Raw genomic sequence first — 8,021 nt, forward strand, 5'->3', positions numbered from 1 at the left:
GGAAGATAACTTGCCCCAAGTCACTCTCCGCAGAGGCAGGGATTTAATCTCTAAAGCCCAACCTCTCAACACTGCTGCTGCCTCTTCCAGGAAAGATGCGCCAGTCCAGCTTGATCAACCGGTTAGAGCCCCTGCCCCAAGGGATTAGTTAGGAACTGTTCCCAGAGGTGCTTTGCAATCTTCAAAGTAGAACTGTAAACTTGATTAGCCTTCAAGACTCTAGGGAAAATTCTTAACGGCAGAACCCCAGGCACTGTGATAAATCTACAGGAAAGACCTGTAGGGGCTGGGAAGTCTGTTTATCACAGCCTCAGACTATAGCACCTCGGTGCAATCTGCGGGTGCGCAGGGAACCCTTCTCAAAATACTGCCCCCTAATGAAACCAGCTTGGCCCCACCTTGATCCTTATGGCTGCCCAAGGGTCTCATTTCTCACTCTTCTTTCTTCCCATCTACCATTAGACTTTGCCATGTGCCATAAATAGTGTAGAGAGGATTTTAAAAAAAAGTTCTGTGTATTTATGTTAATGTATGCTCAATTTAAATAAACACATTGTTTATTATATTGTAAATAACGATGAAACTCTTTAACTGCATAATGGCTTCATGCTCCCTGGTCTAAAATATAGAATATATTCATTATTAAAAATTAAAATCAATCCATCAAAATCCAATGGCTAAATAAGGATATTAAAAAGTAAGAGGCATTATTTGGACCCATGTAAAATTCTCATGGGATTCATGAAAACAATCGGCAAATTTTGACATAGGACAGAGTCCAAGGTAAGGAAATAAAATCTCTTGCAGATCAAATCACAGATGTGTGTGATGTCCATTTGGTATAAAGCTTCACCTAATTATACCAGAATCTCAGCTTGATTGAGTCAACAGCTCCCCATCACTCAGCCAGCTTTTTCCCAGGGTCACCTGAGGCACAGGCACCAATCTGAAGACACAGTGATCCAGACGCTTAAATCAGTCATGGGCTTCCTGCACCAATTTTGCCTTCAGCTCTTTCTGATTTTTATTTTATTATTTTATTTGCAACAGAGACTCACTCTGTAGCCCAGGCTGGAGTGCATGACACCATTATAGCTCACTGCAGCCTCAAACTCCTGGGCTAGAGTGATCCTTCCGCCTCAGTCTCCCCAGTAGCTGGAACTATAGGCTCATGCCACCATGCCCGCCTAACTAAAACAATTTTTTTAGAGACGGAGTTTGAACTGTTGCCCAGGCTGGTCTCCAGTTTCTGGCCTCAAGCTATCCTCTCACCCTGACTGCTGGGATTACAACGTCAGCCACTGCACTCGGACCTTCATGATATGTTAATCATTTCAAAATTCTTTCTGGCTGGGTCTCTGATGAACTTAGTGAAGCCTCTTTTGCTGTCAGTTACTGAAACTTGTTTCAGTTTCACAGCACTGATGTATTGAGCGTGTCTTTACAAAACAGTAAATGAGGCACCGAATATTCAGTTTGGGTGGATTTATGTGACTTTTTAAATGGTATTTTGCCATCAATCTCAAGGCTTGGGATTTTCTCCTGACACATCAGGGAGCTATATTGGATGACTCATGAATTCTTGGTCTTTTATCAGTCTTTTTAATCACACGAATACCCTCAAGACAATAAAAAGAATATACCATCTTTGAAAGTGGAAAAAGAAAATCTTTTATTTTACTCAGCAATTCAAAAGAGGAATATGAACTTGGCATTTTTATTTTCATTATTTATTTATTATTATTTTTTAATAGAGACAGGGGTCTTGCTGTGTTGGCCAGGTTGGTCTTGAACTCTTGGCCTCAAGCAATCCTCCCACCTCAGCCTCTCAAAGTGGTAGGATTACACGTGTGAGCCATTGCACATGACCAAATTTTGTCTTTTTAAACCATATCTTTATTTATTATTTATTTTGAAACGCAGTTTCACTCTTGTTGCCCAGGCTGGAGTGCAACGGAACAATTTTGGCTCACTGCAACCTCCACCTCCCAGGTTCAAGGGATTCTCCTGCCTCAGCTTCCTGAGTAGCTGGGATTATAGGCATGTGCCACCAAACCCGGCTAACTTTGTATATATTTTTTTTTTACTAGAGACAGGGTTTTTCCATGTTGGTCAGGCTAGTCTTGAACTCTCAACTCAGGTGATCCACCTGCCTCATCCTCCCAAAGTACTGGGATTACAGGCGTGAGCCACTGCACGCAGCCTAACCATACCTTTTTTTAAAAAAACTTTTTTTTTTTTTTTTTTTTGAGACAGAGTTTCGCTCTTGTTACCCAGGCTGGAGTGCAATGGTGCGATTTCGACTCACCGCAACCTCCGCCTCCTGGGTTCAGGCAATTCTCCTGCCTCAGCCTCCTGAGTAGCTGGGATTACAGGCACGCGCCACCATGCCCAGCTAATTTTTTGTATTTTTAGTAGAGACGGGGTTTCACCATGTTGACCAGGATGGTCTTGATCTCTCGACCTCGTGATCCACCCGCCTCGGCCTCCCAAAGTGCTGGGATTACAGGCTTGAGCCACCGCGCCTGGCTAAAAAACAGTTTTTTATTCCACAACTATAAAGTAATGCACACTCACTTTAGGATATTTGAGAAATAGGTGAAAGGAGAAAGAACCACCATGTGGAACTCCACTACACAAAAATAATATCGTATCTACATTTTCCATTTAAAGTGATTTTTTTTCTTCTGCATATTTTTACTGAATTATACTGGACACTCAATTTTGTATCTAGTTTTTAAAACTTAACATTGTAAAAAAGTACTTTCCCATATTATATAATTAAATATTTTAAAGAAATATATTTTATTGAATAAATATATAATTTTCATAAGCATTCAAAAATTGACAGTTTGGACTTTTTTTTGCCATTTTATAAATGATACGTCAATTAACACCTTTGCATAAAAATGTCTTCCTTTCCCTAGAATCAATCTAGTTTAGGACCCATTTCCAGAATTAGAACTACTTTGAAAAATGAATGTTTTGTAATCTGGTATATATTGCCAAACATCTTTCTTAAAGGACTGTATTTATTTATTTATTTATTTATTTATTTGAGATGGGGTTTTGCTCTTGTCTTCCAGGCTGGAGTGCCATGGCAAGATCTCTGCTTGTTGCAACCTCTACCTCCCAGATTCAAGCGATTCTCCTACCTCAGCCTCCTGAATAGCTGCGATCACACACTGCCACCACGACAAGTTAATCCTTTTGTATTATTAGTAGAAATGGGGTTTCACCATGTTGGGAAGGCTGGTCTTGAACTCCTGACTTCAGGTGATCCTCCCCCTGCCCCTCCCGCCCCACCTCAGCCTCCCAAAGTGCTGGGATTACAGGTGTGAGCCACCGTGCCTGGTCCAGTGTCTTCTTTAGGAATCTCAGTCACCCATTGCCCTGGGAAGACTGCATCTCAAGCCAAAGTGGAGAACAGGACCTCCATTCTTCAATTAATAATTCAAAAGCATGATAGAGTTCCTGATGCACATTAGGCACTGGGAATTCAGATGGGAGAGGGGACATTACAGAGGGGTTTTCCTCTTCTTCCCCATAGGGTAAGGGACCATTTCCCTACAATTGTAAATCCACATCTTTTTCATGCCCCAAAACTTACTGGACATTTCCACCTGGATAGCCCTCTTCCATTCCAAGTTTAGTGTACCTAAGGCCAAATTCATCATCTTCCTCCTGACATTCATATGCCACTCCCATTCCCCGGGCATCAAGACCACAGACCCTGGAGCTGTCTTGGATTCTTCTTGTCCCTCATTTATTATATATGATCTTCCGGGAAACACCTGTCAATTCTTCCTTCACATGTCTACATTTATTCCTTCATTATCGTTGTCACATTAGTTCAGGACCTTGTAATAACTGGCTTCTGTATACACCACAAATTGTTTAGCTCATGCTGCCTGCTTGAAAACCTTACAGTAACTTTCCTTTGCTTATGAGATAAAATCTGTAGACTCTGGCATGGGCCTCTGGACCTTCCACAACCTGAATCCAAGCATCTGTCCAGCCCTGCTTTAACTTCCTCACACAGATCTTCAGCTCTAGTTGGATTGGTTCATTCAGTTTTCCACAGTCATTACTTGTATGCTTTTCTGCCATCTTGCTTCTTTACTTATGTTGTCCCCACAACTGTAATGTCTTTCCTTCCATTTCTTTTTCTTTTTTTTTTCCAGACAGAGTCTTGCTCTGTCGTCCAGGCTAGAGTGCAGTGACGCAATCTCGGCTCAGTGCGACCTCCAGCCCCTCGGTTCAAATGATTCTCCTGCTGTAGCCCCCAGAGTAGCTGGGATTACAGACACCTGCCACCATGCCTGGCTAATTTTTGTATTTTTAGTAGAGACGGGGTTTCACCATCTTGGCCAGGCTGGTCTCGAACCACCTGCCTTTGTCTCCCAAAGTGCTGGGATTACGGGCATGAGTCACCGCTCCTGGCCTTTCCTTCCATTTCCATCAAAATCATATTCATCAGGGTTTCTGTGACTGGGGAAACAGGAACATCCTGCTGGGCTCCCAGTGGCTTCTGTCTGCTCTGCAGCAGAAAGCCCTTCCCCACATTACATCAATGCAAGCTTGAATAACAAAGGCATTTTTTTGGCCGGGTGTAGTGGCTCATGCCTGTAATCCCAGCACTTTGAGAGGCCGAGGCAGGAGGATTGCTTGAGCCCAAGACTTTAAGACTAGCCTGGGCAACATAGGCAGAACCCCATCTTAAGAAAAAAATAAGATAAAATAAGTCAGGCATGATAGTGTGTGCCTGTGGTTCCAGCTATTCAGGAGGTTAAGATAGGAGGATTGCTTGAACCCAGGAGGTCGAGGCTGCAGTAAGCTATGATGGTGTCACTGCACTCCAGCCTGGGCAACAGAGCAAGACCCCGTCTCAAGGAAAAAGAAAAAGAAGGCCAGATGTGGTGGCTCACACCTGTAATCCCAGCATTTTGGGAGGCTGAGGTGGGCTAATCACTTGAGGCCAGGAGTTGGAGACCAGGCTGGCCAACATGGTGAAACCCTGTCTCTACTAAAAACACAAAAACAAACAAACAAAGAAACGAAAAACTTAGCTGGGCATGGTAGTACGTGCCTGTAATCCCAGTTACTCTGGTGGCTGAAGCAGGAGAATCGCTTGAACCTGAAAGGCAGAGGCTGCAGTAAGCCAAGATCATGCCACTGCACTCAAGCATGGGTGACAGAGCAAGACTCTGTCTCAAAAACAAATAAGCAAGCAAACAAAAAAACTAAAGAAAAAAAAAGGCAGCTTGAGCAATTTTTCCTCAGCCATGGCATATCAGTTATACAGAAATACTGCTTTGAGAAATAGTCTTCAGGTGAGCCTAGATGAACTCATACAGTCTCAACAGACTACCTGCCAGTTCTACTTCAGTTTGATAAGGCTAGAAATTCAGCATTGGCTTAGACGGTTAGGAACAGAGTCAATTTCAGGAGCTTTCTAAATACCTACAGATTCTGTGATTATCTGTGAACTTTTGTATTGAATGATGTTGAATTCAGGGAGGTGACAGAACTTAATAAAGTGGATGAAATTGTAGCCTGTGATGATAAAAATACTGGCTCCAATACTACAGAATGATAGGAAAAATTGCTTTTTAATGCTGTCTTCTGTTATTATTGATCACTTTTTGAAGAGAAGCAGAGAAGAAACTGATAACAAATTATTTTAGCATTGCAGAGATGACTATACTGTGCTATCCTAGAGAATTCCAGTAGGAAGAAACTTGTAACTCCAGTAGGAAGAACACGTGCAGAACGTGCAGGTTTGTTACATAGGTATACACGTGCTATGATGGTTTGCTGCACCCACCAACCCGTCATCCACATTAGGTATTTCTTCTAATGTTATCCCTCCCCTAACCCCTCACCCCCGACAGACCCCAGTGTGTGATGTTCCCCTCTCTGTGTCCATGTGTTCTCATTGTTCAACTCCCACTTATGAGTGAGAACATGCAGTGTTTGGTTTTCTATTTTTGTGTTAGTTTGCTGAGAACAATGGTTTCCAGCTTTATCCATGTTCCTACAAAGGACATGAACTCATCCTTTTTATGGCTGCATAGTATTCCATGGTACATATGTGCCACATTTTCCCTGTCTAGTCTATCGTTGATGGGCATTTGGGTTGGTTCAAGTCTTTGCTCTTGTGAACAGTGCTGCAATAAATGTAAATGTATGTGAGTCTTTATAGTAGAATTATTTATAATCCTTTGGGTATATACCCAGTAATGGGATTGCTGGGTCAAATGTTATTTCTGGTTCTAAATCCTTGAGGAATCACCACACTGTCTTTCACAATGGTTGAACTAATTTACACTACCACCAAGTGTAAAAGCATTCCTATTTCTCCACACCCTCTCCAGCATCTGTTGTTTCCTGACTTTTTAATGCTCGTCATTCTAACTGGTGTGAGACAGTATCTCATTGTGGTTTTGATTTGCATTTCTCTAATGACCAGTGATGATGAGCTTTTTTTCATCTGTTTGTTGGCCACATAAATGTCTTCTTTTCAGAAGTGTCTGTTCATATCCTTTGCCCACTTTTTGATGGGGTTGTTTTTCTCTTGTAAATTTAAGTTCTTTGTAGATCCTGGATATTAGTCCTTTGTCAGATGGATAGATTGCAAAATTTTCTCCCATTCTGTAGGTTGGGAGAATGGGAGAAAAATGGAAGATAGTAGGTTGTTCACTCTGATGATAGTTTCATTTGCTGTACAGAAGCTCTTTAGTTTAATTAGGTCCCATTTGTCAGTTTTGGCTTTTGTTGCCATTGCCTTTGGTGTTTTAGTCATGAAGTCTTTGCCCATGCCTATGTCCTGAATGGTGTTGCTTAGATTTTCTTCTAGAGTTTTTATGGTTTTAGGTCTTACGTTTAAGTCTTTAATCCATCTTGAGTTAATTTTTGTATAAGGTGTAAGGAAGGGGTCCAGTTTCAGTTTTCTACATATAGCTAGCCAGTTTTCCCAACACCATTTATTAAATAGGGAATCCTTTCCCCGTTGATTGTTTTAGTCAGGTTTGTCAAAGATCAGATGGTTGTAGATGTGTGGTGTTATTTCTGAGGCCTCTGTTTTGTTCCATTGGTCTATGTATCTATTTTGATACCAGTACCATGCTGTTTTGGTTACTGTAGCCTTGCAGTATGGTTTGAAGTCAGGTAGCGTGATGCCTCCAGCTTTGTTCTTTTTGCTTAGGATTGCCTTGGCTATACAGGCTCTTTTTTGGTTTCATATGAAATTTAAGTGTTTTTTTCTAATTCTGTGAAGAAAGTCTATGGTAGCTTGATGGGGGTAGCATTGAATCTATAAATTACTTTGGGCAGTATGGCCATTTTCGCAATATTGATTCTTCCTATCCATGAGCATGGAATGTTTTTCCATTTTTTTGTGTCCTCTCTTATTTCCTTGAGCAGTGGTTTGTAGTTCTCCTTGAAGAGGTCCTTCACATTCCTTGTTAGTTGTATTCCTAGGTATTTTCTTCTCTTTGTAGCAATTATGAATGGGAGTTCACTCATTATTTGGCTGTTTGTCTCTTATTGATTCACAGGAATGCTTGTGATTTTTGCACATTGATTTTGTATCCTGAGACTTTGCTGAAGTTGCTTATCCACCCACTTCAGCCTCCCAAAGTTCTGAGATTACAGGCGTGAGCCACCATGCCTGGCTGGGTATAATGTTTTTAATAGGCAAATCGAATCATCTCTCCTCCTATTAAATCTCTTCAGTAGATTCTCATTCCTCTTGGGATCAAGTCCTTACAGGGTCCTTGCAGGGTCCTCCAGATGCTGGTGGTCTGGCTCCAGTCTTCTCTCCTCCCTCTCGTTTTTGCTCCGCACACACAGAGCATTTCTGTTTGAATCGCTATGCTTCCTCCTCCCTCAAGAACTTTGCATGTGCTGTTCCCTTTGTCTGTAATGCTCACCTCCCTCTCTCTTTCCTTTCTTTTTTCTTTTACGGCCTAGTTAACTCCTACTCATCTACAGATCTTAGCTCCTACATCCCTTCCATA

At 41.8% G+C, this 8,021-nt stretch overlaps 1 pseudogene; it reads left to right on the forward strand.

Moving 5' to 3' along the window:
• The first annotated feature begins 5,285 nt into the window (after window positions 1–5,285).
• Window positions 5,286–5,596, forward strand: LOC105728411 (transcription initiation factor IIA subunit 2-like; annotated as a pseudogene).
• Window positions 5,597–8,021: the final 2,425 nt, after the last annotated feature.

Source organism: Aotus nancymaae, unplaced genomic scaffold (assembly GCF_030222135.1).
Source record: "Aotus nancymaae isolate 86718 unplaced genomic scaffold, 86718_ANA_hifiasm-v0.15.2.pri h1tg000079l, whole genome shotgun sequence".
In the NCBI taxonomy this organism is placed as follows: domain Eukaryota; kingdom Metazoa; phylum Chordata; class Mammalia; order Primates; family Aotidae; genus Aotus; species Aotus nancymaae.